The sequence below is a fragment of the Oryctolagus cuniculus genome, chromosome 3, assembly GCF_051225735.1.
Source record: "Oryctolagus cuniculus isolate XC-2025 breed Fujian yellow rabbit chromosome 3, ASM5122573v1, whole genome shotgun sequence".
Taxonomy (NCBI): Eukaryota; Metazoa; Chordata; class Mammalia; order Lagomorpha; family Leporidae; genus Oryctolagus; species Oryctolagus cuniculus.
Window position 1 is genome coordinate 89,412,718 of NC_142869.1, and position 13,730 is coordinate 89,426,447.

The 13,730-nt window shown below is 43.9% G+C and overlaps 1 protein-coding gene across 10 annotated transcripts in view; it reads right to left on the reverse strand.

Annotated features, from left to right (window-relative positions):
• Positions 1-13,730, reverse strand: part of FMNL2 (formin like 2) — a 337,175-nt gene that overhangs the window by 239,989 nt on the left and 83,456 nt on the right. The gene's annotated exons all lie outside the window — the stretch shown is intronic.

Below are 13,730 nucleotides of genomic sequence, written 5' to 3' on the forward strand. Positions count from 1 at the left end.
AGGGCCCAAGTACTTGGGCCATCCTCCATTGTACTCCCGGGCCACAGCAGAGAGCCCCGACTGGGACTAGAACCCAGTGTGCCGGCGCCGCAAGGCGGAGGATTAGCCTAGTGAGCCGCGGCGCCGGCCCCCCTATATACTTTTATTTCAAAGGGATCATTCCTCAGTAACCATGGAGAACGGGCTCCAGGACTCCCTCCCCAACCAGATACCAAAATCCACAGATGTTCAAGTCCCTTATATAAAACAGTAACTTTGCATGTAACCCACATACATCTTCCCATGTATTTTAACTCATTTCTAGATTTCTTATAATATCCAATATAAACCTTATGTAAAAAACCACTACAAACCTATGTTTAGGGACTAAGGACAAGAAAAAAGTCTGGTACATGTATAATACAGATGCATTTTCTTTATTTGAAAGGCAGAGAGAGAGAGAGAAAGATAAACAGGGAGAGTTGTCATCCAACGGTTCATTCCCCAAATGCCCACAAAGGCCCAGGCTGAAACCAGTACCTGGGAACTCAATCCAAGTCTCTCCAGAGATACCAAGAACCCAACCACCTGAGCCATGCCTCTGCTTCCCAGGATGTGCATTAGCAGGAAGTCATTCCAGGCAGCTAGGAACTGAACCTAGGTAATCCAGGGTGGTTCATGAGTGTCCTAGCCAATGGATTAACCACTAGAGCAAACACTCACCATATTACAGAACATTCTGGATCCACACGTGACTAATCAGAATACACAGAAGGCACAGGAGTGCTGACTGTACCAGACACTTTCCCTTTCCCGATACACAGTTAAGTAGCATCATAAGAACAAAACAGTACCTTTTCAGGCAAGTTTTTGAAAAGAAAGTCTCCTGAGTGTTGCTATCTGCCATATATTAGATCCACCAAAAAGAAAGGATTCTTGACTCACAGAGATAAGACTATTAGCACAAGAAGAAATTAAATAGAAAACATATTACAAATGAAAAGCACTATAGCAGCCTAGGAAGCAACACAGCATATTTCAGTGCCATTTTAAACTTCAAGTCATAACGGAGCAAATTATAATGGGCCCTTCTGTTTCCAGAATTAATTTTATAAATTTATAAATGTTTTAACTGGCCCTTTGTGCTCTATTCTAGAAGATAACCATAACTCAATCAGGGTCCCGCTTTTTTTTAGAAGTTTAGAGTTCGCAGGCAATGAGGGATAAAAACAAAGGAAGCAAACCACAGTAATTTAAATTTAATCTAAATGCTATCTACATATCTAATCCCAGGATTCACAAACAACTTCACAGAGGTCACTACCAACAGTAACACTGGCACAGGAGGAGGGTGGTCTTATTTTCCCACCTTCTACCTTGGAGGTTGTTTTCACTTCACACAGGAAGATACCTTGGAAAGTTTTTGGAAATACAGAAAAATATATGATATGCAGTATACAAAAATTTTGAAATCCTTGCAGTTTTTTATTTATAATATACATTTTCCATGAACTTTTTAAAGACCTTTACATTATCTTGGAATCTTAAAAAATTTAGTCATCTTTTTAAGAAAGTTGCTATATTGCTTTGTAAAAAAAGACAACTGGAGCCAGTGTTGTGGCGCAGCAGGCAAAGCCATCACGAGCATCCCATATAGACGCTGGTTCATGTCCTGGCTACTCCACTTCTGATCCATCTTTCTGCTAATGGCCTGGGAAAGCAACAGAGGATGGCCCAAGTGCTTGGGTCCCTGCACCCACATGGGAGACCTAGACAAAGCTCCTGGCCCAGCCCTAGCCTATTTGGCCATCTGGGGAGTGAATGAGTGGATGGAAAACCTCTCTGTCTCTCCTTCTCTCTGTAACACTTTCAAATAAGTCCTTAAAATTTTTTTAAAAAAATTGTAGAAAGTAAAAAAACATAAAGTGCTCTTAAGACATAACTTCGCCGTGTTTTTCTTGGTGAATGGTTTCCCATTACCTATCTGAATCATTTCCTGCTCCCAGGCATTCCAACACCAGAGTAGAACTCCTCATCAGGCTGCCACAAACACCCCTACTAGGGGTGAGAGGAGGACTCTGCAATGCTGAACACCAGACTTCCTGTTCCCTGTCATCTGACCAGGGAGGTGGAGACCAAGGCAGGACAGCCAGAGTGTGACTTGTGTACCCCGAGTGCTTGGTCTTTAATTTACTCCTTCATGTTGATCACCTGTACTTAATATGGCTTCTTGGAGACTTATATAATGTTAACGGGTGACATAATAGTATAGTACACCTTCTATGGCAAGTCAAGTTAATGACAGAACAGGCTATGAACAGGTTTTCTAAAACTATCAAGTTCCACACATATATAAGATATAGTCACTCTTAAAATTATTTATTTATTATGAAAGGCAATGACAGAGAGCAAGAGCGAGAGCACAAGCAAGAGAGAGAAAGAGAATCTTCCATCCACTGATCAACTCCCAAAATGGCTGCTAAACAAAAGATCCAGGAACTACACCAGAGCCTCCCACATGGGTGTCAGGGGGCCCAAATATTTGTTCCATCTTCAACTGCCTTCCCAGACACATTGGCAGGAAGCTACACTGGAAGTGGAACACTCAGAACTTGAAAAGGCACTCCAATATGGGATGCCGGTGATGCAAGCAGCAGCTTAATCCAGTGCATCACAATGTCAGCCCCTATATTGTTGCTTTACATTTCTCCTTGAGTTTCCTTAAAAAAGAAGGAAAGAAAAAAGAAAAGAAAAGAAAGAAGGAAAGAAAGAAACCTCAGTTTCAGTGGCCCATTCAAATCTTTAAAAAACACCAATACTTGGATCCCACCTCTGGCCAACTCAATCAGAACCTCCATGTGTTCCATGGGTATTAAAAGAAAGCGTTTTTAAACCAGCAGGCTAGACTAGGCCAAACTGAGGAACCAGGAACGAAATCCAGGTCTCCCACGGTCAGAGGCCCAATCGTCTATGGTAACAAGGCCTTAGAATTTAGCCTTTGGAACGAAACCCAGTGGAGGCTGAAATAAAACAAGTAATACCAAACACTAAGGACTAAGACAGCCCCAACTGAGGGGGCTGCTGTCTCATGTCCCTTTCCACTGGCTGCCTGCTTGGGCTGTTACCACTAGCAAAGGTTTTCTGAATACCCCAGTACCTACCAGAATGCCCTTCTCAATGGTACAGCTATTCTGGGGGTATTTCAGCCACGGACAACTGAAAGACAAACAGCGAATGCCTCACAGCGCAGTGTTCTCCATGCCCGGAGAACCTGAACTTTCTCACTTCCTTCTTCTCTATCATCCATCTCCATTTACTCAAATGCCGTTATCTGAAGTATTGTTAGAGCAGTTAGAGAAAAACACATTCCTCAACTCAGAAATGATCTGCCCATACCGCAGATCTGCCACAATGGTAACCCAATGCTAACAAAGGCTATGTTCAACCTGTGAGGTTGGAGAATCCTCCCCAAACATTGTGGCAGGGCCCTGAAACCTTCTCTGGATTCTAGGCAAAGTTAATGAGTTTGCTTCTTGAAGTCCTCATATCACAGAGATAGATAGACGTAGGGGAAGTCATCTGGAAATTCCCAAGAAATACTAACTGGAGACAGGGAAAACCAAAACAAGCATTGCATTTTGACCCACGTTAGCCTAAGGAGGATTCCTAAGGCTTCTTAATATTACAGACATGACATAACTAGAACTCTATTCAATAAATGTGATTTAGGGACAATCAGGATCAAATACCTGTTACAAATGTGAGTGTTAAACTCTAACTGGCCTGGCACATTAGGATATAATTGCTATTTTATTTCGATTTTTAGAAGACAATATGCTTAGTACAAACAGAAGAAAATCTGCTGATAGCTTATGATATTTTGGGCTTTGTTTGGAAATTAAATCAAGAAATTAAAATCAGAACAGTCAGGAAAATATTACATATAAATGAAACTGCTTCATAATTGTCATTTATAGAGCTTTTATCATATTTCTATCACAAGCAAATCCTTCAGCCTGACAGCATGAATCATTCCTGACCTCAAGGAGTTCTGTTCCCAATCCTATTACTGAAGTAGCACACAGTGCTCTCACCTAGGGAGACCTGAACCCTCAGCTTTATAGTCAGGCCATATATTGGATTTTCCAAATGAAAAGGCACCAGAAAATGAAGTCAGAAAGCTAGACTGCCTAACTGATCTAACCCCTTACAGGATTTTGGATTCTAAATTGCACTAACCACTTTAGGTATCATTGCCTACATATGGAAAATGAGCAGTTTGATTTTGAAGGTGTGTTAAAGTTCGTTTCAGCTCCAATAATTTCTTCCAATTTAAAACTAGGAAATAAAAATGACAACTGAAAGATTAAGAGTGAGTTAACATTACAGATGCAGGGCCTCACAACAATGATCATTGTGCGTATGTGTGCTTGGCACATTATTCCAGACACTTTGGGAGAAAGAAAGGAATGGCTGGACCCCAGACTTCCACACACTTCGGGAGCTATCTTATAAATGTAGAAATGTACACAGACGTATCTACGCAGCAGTTAAGGAACAAAGCAGCACGAGGCTCTATGATAGGATGAATTATATAGGCAGAAAGAAAGGTCAAGAAACGGAAAGATTGGTGAATAATTTGGGGTGGGACTGTGGCAGGAGGAAACCCAAGTGCCACATTACCATGTTTTGGTCAATCACAGACCACATACACAAGGGCAGCCCCGGTGGAGCTGAAAAATTCCTATAGCCTAGCGCCAGCGAAGCCATGTAAAGTCAGAGCACAATGCGTTGCTCACGTGTTTGTGGTGATGTGGTGGGAATAAACCTACTGCACCCCAGGCCACATAAAATTATACAACATATAATTTACGTACTTGATAATGATCACAAACAACTATGTTCTGGGTTATATATTTACTATACTACGCTCTTTATGGTTAGAGGGTGCTCATTCTACTTATAAAAAAGTTTACCATAGGTGATGTTATGCCAGCAATAGCCTCTAATATTTTGTGTTTCTCTTCCTACTGCATCAAGCAGCCACATAGAATGATCAGCCTACACTATGTAGGTTTAATTGCCCTGAGTGATACTCACCAAATGATGACATCACCTAACAATGCCTTTCTCAGGACACAGCTCTGCCTTTAAATGATGAATGACCACGCTTACGGAACTGCCACAAACCACAGTTGGTGCTTTAGTACCATGGAATTAACTGCACAGCAATGCAAGATCAATGCCACTGTGCAAGTAAGAAATTACAGCTGTTTGCATTAAACAACATCACCAAGATTGCTAACAGAGCTGACAAGCAAAACCCACAAAAGGAAGGAAGAGTTGGGCCTAATTCTAGGTGTCAGTTTTCTAGACTACTGCAATTGTATTTGTGTGTTTCAAATACCAAAAGCACCTCTTGAACTAGGCACCTGACCCATTCCTCTTGTCAAGGAATGTCTGCAAAGAAATAAGACACAAATCCTTACGGAGCTATTCCATTCATGTGCAAATTTAAAAGGTCCATACCGAGCCTCAGTTCTGAGTCTATACAGAGCCCCCACTGCCCAGCCCACATATTCCCAGGAAGAAAAGGTGACTCCTCCTGGTTCCAAGAAAAACACATTCAGAGAGCGCTACAAGGTGCTCATACAACCAATCAGTCCATCTTTTTAGATACTCCCAGAGAGGGTAGCAATCCTGACTCAAGAGCCACACACTGCCCTGGCACGAATCCCATGGAGTCCTAAGTTCTTAGAACACAGATGCTGCAGATGCAAGAGGAAGTGCCTCATCACCAGGTCACACCGTCACCAATGTTCCAAATGCTCTACTAGTGGGATGTGGCCAGGCTTGATGCCTAGTTTGGGGCTTCAACAGAAAGCAGCTGTTTAATGCAAGCCAGAGAAGCTGGACTGTAAACTCATTTAAACAGTTCTGTAACATTTCAGGTATCCCCAGCAATTAGCACTCAACAGAGGGGCCCAAGTGCTGTTGCAGTTGTTCAATTATCGAACTATTTCACATAAATATTTAAGACAGACTTTCCCATTTGAATCTCAGTCAATAGAGGATCTTATGTCCAAGCTTTGTTTTCAAAATCTGCTGTCCCAAACAAACCCATACAAACTAGTACACGGAAGAAAACTTTAAAAAAAAAAAAAAAAAAAAAAAAGGCAGTGGAGCTTCCAGCTTAGCACTTTTCTAGTGTTTAATACAGCCTAACAGCTCTGACTGATTACTCCACATTCCACAAACTCACTCTCACTTCCTCCTGGGCACCTTCTCGTAACTGTCAATTCATTACGAGGCCTTGAACCAAATGAAAACCTGCCAGAAGCAAGATGAGGGTCCTAAGCTGGCAAATTCAAAAGACGGTGGCCCTCCGCAAAACAAATCAACTATAATGAACCCCAAGTTCATGACAGATTCGGTGCGAGCAGCCAAGTTTCTCCCACCAGAATGCACTAATCAATTACTATTAATGAACTATAAATGTACTCAGATGCCCAGCACAGGGTCTCCTTGTTTGTACAAACCAATACTTCCACAACCTTTATGTACTATAAAGACAGGAGAATACTGAATAAAAACACAAATAGTAAGTTTCTCTTTGCAGTCCAGATGAAATTCGTATGACTGTATTCTTCCAAACAGCCATTTCTGAAGTGCTTGTTTTCAGTGGACAGCTGAGCTTTATGAGCTCTCCCCCTCAGAGAACCAGCTCCAGGCTTCAAAGTAGGCCAGGATCAATGGGAAAACCCACTCAGTGATCCAAACCAAGCCTCTGCCCAAGAGGAGGCATGAGGACAGAGCTGGCCTCCCGCAGATCACTCCAGGCTGGTCTTCTGAGACCCTCACCAAGGACCTCTGGAGTAGACCCTATTCTCCTCCTCAACACATACCCGCTCAGGTAAGGGAACTGGAGTGCTACAATCTAGCTCTTTGGTGTCCAGTAGAGAAGGGCAAAGTCCATCAAAATCTGTTTGTTCCCTATAACACCAAGGCAAAAGACACAGCAAATGAAGGCACAAATCACACCATATCACATTGTACTTAATGCTTCCGCTCTGTCATTCTGCCTTTCAAATAAATAAGTATAGCTTCAAAGCAAAACAGAACATCTCAGACCAGGGCTCTCTCCTCAGGGGTCACAGTTGCCCACGCCCTCCACCTGACTGGGTAACTGCTCCTTCTCCCATTCCTTCCTGTCTCCCAGGGGGGTTCACATGCTTAGAATAACATGTTTCAATCTGACTCCACCATTACTAGCTCTGTGATACTGGCCGAGTTATGTACCTGTCCTGCACATCTTTTTCCTTGGCAAAACACACACAAGGGCACCTGTCTCAAAAGGCATTAGCAAGAATCAATGAGTTAAATGAGTTCCGCTTCATAAGGCACTTAGAACAGTGCCTGGCATGTGATGAAGCGTCAAAACTCCCTGGGAAGCTTTCACAAAAATCTCGGGGGGGGGGGGGGGACACACTTTCAAAGTAACAAAACATGTCACAATAGGAAAGTACTATCTCTTAAATGCTGATGTATATTCCCCTAAACATAGTAGCAGCAAAGTATGATCCCAAGAGCACAGCCATTTGAGATTTGCAAAAGTGTTTCAAATTTAGCAGGAATGGACTAGCACAGGTTTTGTTCTGTTTTATTTTGAAGCTATACTTATTTATTTGAAAGACAGAATGACAGAGCGGAAGAAACAGAAAGGCAGAGATATCTTCCCTATCCCCAAATATCTTCACTCCCCAAATAACTGCAACAAGCCAGGAACACCATCTGGGTCTCCCACGTGGGTGGCAGGAACCCAAGCACTTGGGTCACCCTCTGCTGCCTCCCAAGCACATTAGCTGGAACCTGGATTGGAAGCATGAAGCAGCAGGGATTTGAACTGCCACTCCAGTAGGGTGCAGGTGTCCCTGCTGTACCGTGACTCTTGCATCAGATTATTTAAGGATATATGCCAGTTTCTTCATCAGTCAAACTATGTACCTGTGTTACTAAGGACTGGAGATGTTAAGTGTAAAGCACATGGTACGCACTCCAAACCAGTAGGGCAGTAATAGCAACTCTTTATATTGTAATTATATATAAGCACAATAAAATGCACACTAAGAGATCATGCAAAACAAGGCAAACTAAGCCTTTTCATTCATCTCCACATACTGTTCGTATAACATGACTCCCTGCTATCTCCCCATTCCGCACTTGACTCAGAGCAGAAGGAAACAAGCCCCGAGGAAGGAAGACTCACCAACAGGAAGCCATGCTGACAACAGAACGGAATCATCATTTGTAGAAGTGCCTGATGAACTTGGTGTCCTCTGAAATCAGAGGAAGTCACATAACAGTTCATGGAGTCTGCATGTGCCAACTGTCTACTCTAAGTCATGCGTGTACATCTCACGTGGTAGGCAGCCAGTCCTCCATTCCCCTACATCTGGCTGGACTCTTAACATTTCAGAATTGCTCCTTAATTTCCATAGACACACTAGCACTGATTTGATATCCAAGGTGGCTGCACATTATCAATCATTCAAAAACATCATCATAAACAGTAGGGCTTATGGCGCATCTGCACCCTTAACCCTGTCACAGACACAGAATTAATTTGTGCTTGGGATGAGGCAAATAATAACATCCATAATAAGTCAATTTATTTTTCAAACCCTGAAATGATCCTTCCAATTGCCTTCCTCATAAGCTTAAGACACTGACAGAAGCTTTGTACCTACTGCTGGGTATGGGGAAATTAGGCACAGGAGGCAATTCAAAGTTGGCACCCAAAGGAAGTAAGGTGGGCGGTACCCAAAGTCGTTTACCACCAAAGCTGATTGGCTGCACAGCATCAGGGGAGGTGATGACAACTGATGACAAGTGTACAGACATATGGCTGGTCCTGTAAAAAGTCGCCCCGTAAAATGACCTTTTAAGTAATTGGTTGGTCCTTATGCCCTGCCCCAGTAATCCTGCGGTCTTGTGCTTTAAAAGGCCTTGCTACACGTGAAATAAACCAAGTTCTTGCTTGCTTGACTCGACTCCCCGCTGCGTCTGTCTGTCTCCGGGATCTGGAGGCTGGGGAACGGGCGAGCGGCGCACTTACCTTTCTTCGGACCCAGTCCATCCTCGTTCAGGTGGACTAAGTCCCCGCAGCTGGGAGAAGGCTACCTGATGCCAAAAGAGGAAACGACCTGGGGCGGAGGGTGCCTGGCAAAGCAGTTACTCTTTCATTTCAGCTTTACTGTTTTACTTACTAACCACAATTGCTACAGTATTACAAGTTTCTAAAATATCGCCATATATATGATGCATGTAAAAGTCCTAATAAGACTTGCAGAAAGATTATGCAACCAACATGAAATATTTCAGGCAGTAACAGACAAATCTGAATCTAGAAATTCCTAGCTTCCCATATCTAAGTTTTGCACTCTATCTCCTGCTATCTCTAAACTTCAGGTTCATAGCGGAATTAGCAAAGTCCTTTGCACCCCTAGGTTTCTTTTTTTTTTTTTTTTTAAGATTTATTTATTTATTTGAAAGACAGAGAGAGACAGACAGACAGACAGATAGACAGAGACAGACAGGTCTTGCATTCTCTGGTTCACTCCCCAAATAGCCACAATGGCTGGAGCTGGGCTGACTCAAAGCCAGGAGCCACCTTCCTCTGGGTTTCCCATGCAGGTACATCGACCCAAACACTTGGGCCACCTTCTACTGCTTTCCCAGGCCACAGCAGAGAGCTGGATTGGAAGTAAAGCAGCCAGAACTCAAACCAGTGCCCTTATGGGATGCTGGCATTGCAGGTGGCGGTTTTACCTGCTACACCACAGTGCTGGCCCCCATCCCTGGGTTTCTAAGTAACTTTCTGGAGGCACATCAAGTCACCCCCTGTAATGTCACCATGAAATTTAACTCCACAATGTGATTTAAGTCCCTTGGGTTCATTCAATTCATTCTCCCCTTTGCTCTCATCTGCCAATCACCTTAATAATCAATCAGGAATGACTGGCAACTCAGAGCTGTGTCTGGAGACTTTTGGAGGCAGATGTGGTCAGCTCCTCCCTGAAACACAGAACTCACTATTGAAACTCAATGCCCCAGTGCTATCCTCAGTGCCTCAAGAACTATCCTTGTCACATCTGCCTGGTAACACACGCAATCACTCTCAAAGACAGAGCTTATTAAGAGCTGGTTCTTTGAGATCAGAAATACCCATAGATGTTCATTTCCAAAATTTGCAGGTTACAAAGTAGTCAGTAGCAAAGGAGTGTGAACGTTTTCCTACTGTGAAGCAACAATCAACTTTGGCTTTAAAATCACATTTACACATGAAGTTTCATTGTGAACATTTTTAAACTCAGGTCTACAAGTTTCCACTTTGCTTATAAGAATACCCTGTATAGTCTCAACATTTCTATAATTTTTGGTGACCAAATCAGTCTTCTCACAAAGCATTCATTTCTGTTTCAATACTTTGGTGTTGAGTAACCCTACTCTGTAATCTCTGTTAATGGGGTATTTTAAGATTCTTTTTCAAAGCTTTTTGCTTAATCACTGCGTTAGCCTGTTGGCAAAACTGGGTTTTTAACCAACCAATGGCCTTCAGGGGACAAGTTTTTAAACTACTCTCAAGCTTTCCCTACCCCTTCAAAGTTTTCCCAAACTACTTTAAAGCATCTCAGCCTTAGGGAAGGATGATAAAGTGGATGATTTAGCTGTGTCTCATGCCTGGCATTAACCTTGGGCTAATGTGCTTTTGTCTCAGCAGAAACGTGCCTCTTACTGACACTCTCTCCCTCATGGTCTGCAGGATCCATAAATAAGATCACCGGATCGGAAGTGGAGCAGCCGGGACTTGAAATGGCACCCACATGGGATGCTGGTGCTGCAGGCCAGGGCTTTAACCCACCATACCACAGTGAGCACCCTGCTAATGAGCCTGGGAAAGCAGCAGAAGATGGCCCAAGTCCTTGGGCACCTGTACCTATGTGGGAGACTCCGAGGAGGCTCCAACTCCTGGCTTCAGATCAGCTCAGCTCCAGCTATTGCGGCCATTTAGGGAATGAACCAGCAGATGGAAAATCTTTGTGTCTCTACTTCTGTCTGTAACTCTTTCAAATAAATAAATTTTTTTTTAAAAAAGATCACTGGAACAGACACCCCCAGAGACCCAAAATAGGCCACAGCCCTATAGGCTCCACACAGGCTATGCTCAGGGTACCTGCATTGACTTTTTTTTTTTTTTTTTTTTTTCCCGAAAGGCAGAGCGGACAGTGAGAGAGAGAGAGAGACAGAGAAAAAGGTCTTCCTTTGCCGTTGGTTCACCCTCCAATGGCCGCCGCGGCCGGCGCGCTGCGGCCGGCGCACCGCGCTGATCCGATGGCAGGAGCCAGGTACTTATCCTGGTCTCCCATGGGGTGCAGGGCCCAAGTCCTTGGGCCATCCTCCACTGCACTCCCTGGCCACAGCAGAGAGCTGGCCTGGAAGAGGGGTTAACTGGGACAGAATCTGGCGCCCCGACCGGGACTAGAACCCAGTGTGCGGGCACCGCAAGGCGGAGGATTAGCCTAGTGAGCCGCGGCGCTGGCCTGCATTGAGTTTTATACTGTCCTTTTCTAAGGCAAAGCCTGTATTTGCATTCTTGGTTCAAATTCCAACTTTTTAAAGAACTAGGAACTTCAAGATGGATCCTAGAGAGAATTAAAAACAGTTGCTTTAAAAGGCAAAGAAAGGGCCGGCGCCGTGGCTCACTAGGCTAATCCTCCGCCTGCAGCACCGGCACCCCGGGTTCTAGTCCCGGTTGAGGCACTGGATTCTGTCCCGGTTGCTCCTCTTCCAGTCCAGCTCTCTGCTATGGCCCAGGAGCGCAGTGGAGGATGGCCCAAGTGCTTGGGCCCTGCACGTGCATGGGAGACCAGGAGGAAGCACCTGGCTCCTGGCTTTGGATCGGAACAGCGCCAGCCGCAACGCGCCGGCCGTAGTGGCCACTTGAGGGAGTGAACCAATGGAAAAAAGGAAGACCTTTCTAACTCTGCTTGTCAAAAAAAAAAAAAAAAAAAAGGCAAAGAGAACATGACAAAAATGAATTAAGGACAAAAGCATTGCAGACATGGTATTAATCTATTTTTTTAATCTATTCATAAATGCAATCAAAACCACAATCAGATGCTCCATGTCACGCCCATTAGGATGGCTATTACCAAAGAAACAAAAAGGTGGGGTTGACAAGGATGTTCAGGAACCACATTACCAGTGGGAATGTAGGATGGTACAACTCCTGTGGCCATGGGTATGATATTCCTGAAACAGGTAATGAAGAATTATCAAAGGACTTGATTCCACTTCTGGTTGTATGACCAAAAGTATTCAAAGCAGGAACTCAAATATATATCTAAATAGCAATGTTCACAATGGCATCAAGTACCATGGTCAGGAGTCACAGACGAACCCAGATGGCCATCAAAAAAAAAAAAAAAAAAAGGATAAACCCAATATAATACATCCTTACATCCTTGCAATGGAATACTGCTCCCTCTTGAACAGGAATGAAATTCTGATCCACGTTAAAATTATGACTGGACCTTGACAACTTGTGCTAAGTGAAATATATCAGACACATAAGGAAAAACAATTGCATGATTCCATTTGAAGGACTTACTTGCAATAGGCAGAATCACAGAGCCTGAGAAATAAAACAGAGGTTACTGGGGACTTGGGGGAGGGAGATGCGGGGAGTTAGTGTTTTCTGAGGACAGAGTTTCAGTTTGGAAAGGTAAGAAGGTTCTAGAGGTGGTATGATAGTTGCACAACAATATGGATGTACTCACTGCCATTAAATGGTACATCTTTGTGAAATTTTTAAAAAAGATTTATGTATTTGAAAGGCAGCATTACAGAGAGAGGAGGACAGGCAGAGAGACCTTCCACTTGCTGTTCACTCCCAAATGGCTGCAATGATTGGGGCTGAGCCAGGCCAAAGCCAGGGCTTCTTCTGAGTGTCCCACGTGGGTGCAAGGGCCCAAGTACTTTGGGCCTCCTCTGCTGCTTTCCCAGGCACATCAGTAGGGAAGGTTTGAAGGCGGAGCAGCCAGGACTTGAACCAGCGCTCACATGGGACGCCAGCGCCGCACGCTGTGGCTTAACTCGCAGTGCCTCAGTGCCGGCCTCCCATCTTTCTGAATTTTATCATACATTTTACTACAGTATAAATAAGTAAATATAGTGGGGGTAAAAAAAAAAAGGTTGGGGAAGAAGCCACCATGCAAAAGGCAGTGTAATAATGGGCCATTTCCCTAGGTTCCAATTCTTCCATGAGAGCTGTTCTAATTTTAAAAATCAATGCATTTACTTACACTCACTGGTGCGCAAAGAAACAGACAGGGTAGGTCAAAATAACAGTTTGGGTTCAGTGGGATTCTTAACAGTAACAAAATGAGGCACCTAGAAGGTGAAGTTACAGAAGCATGTCAGAGCAGCAGCCAGCAATGTAGATGGGAGCCGAGCAAAAGAGGAGCTCCATCATGTGCTGGCACGTTTGCTGCCTTCTCATCTTCTGCCTTGAAAGCAAGCCTCTCGTCCTATCCTCAAGGTCTCGGTTATCTTGGTTCTGTGTGCACAGATCACAGCAGCAAGTCTGTGTACGCACACCCACCAGCTCCAAGACCCTAGACTATTGCTTAATATTCTCTTGTGCCACTGTCATGACGCACACTAGGCAAACCAAAACCAAGGCTATTTCC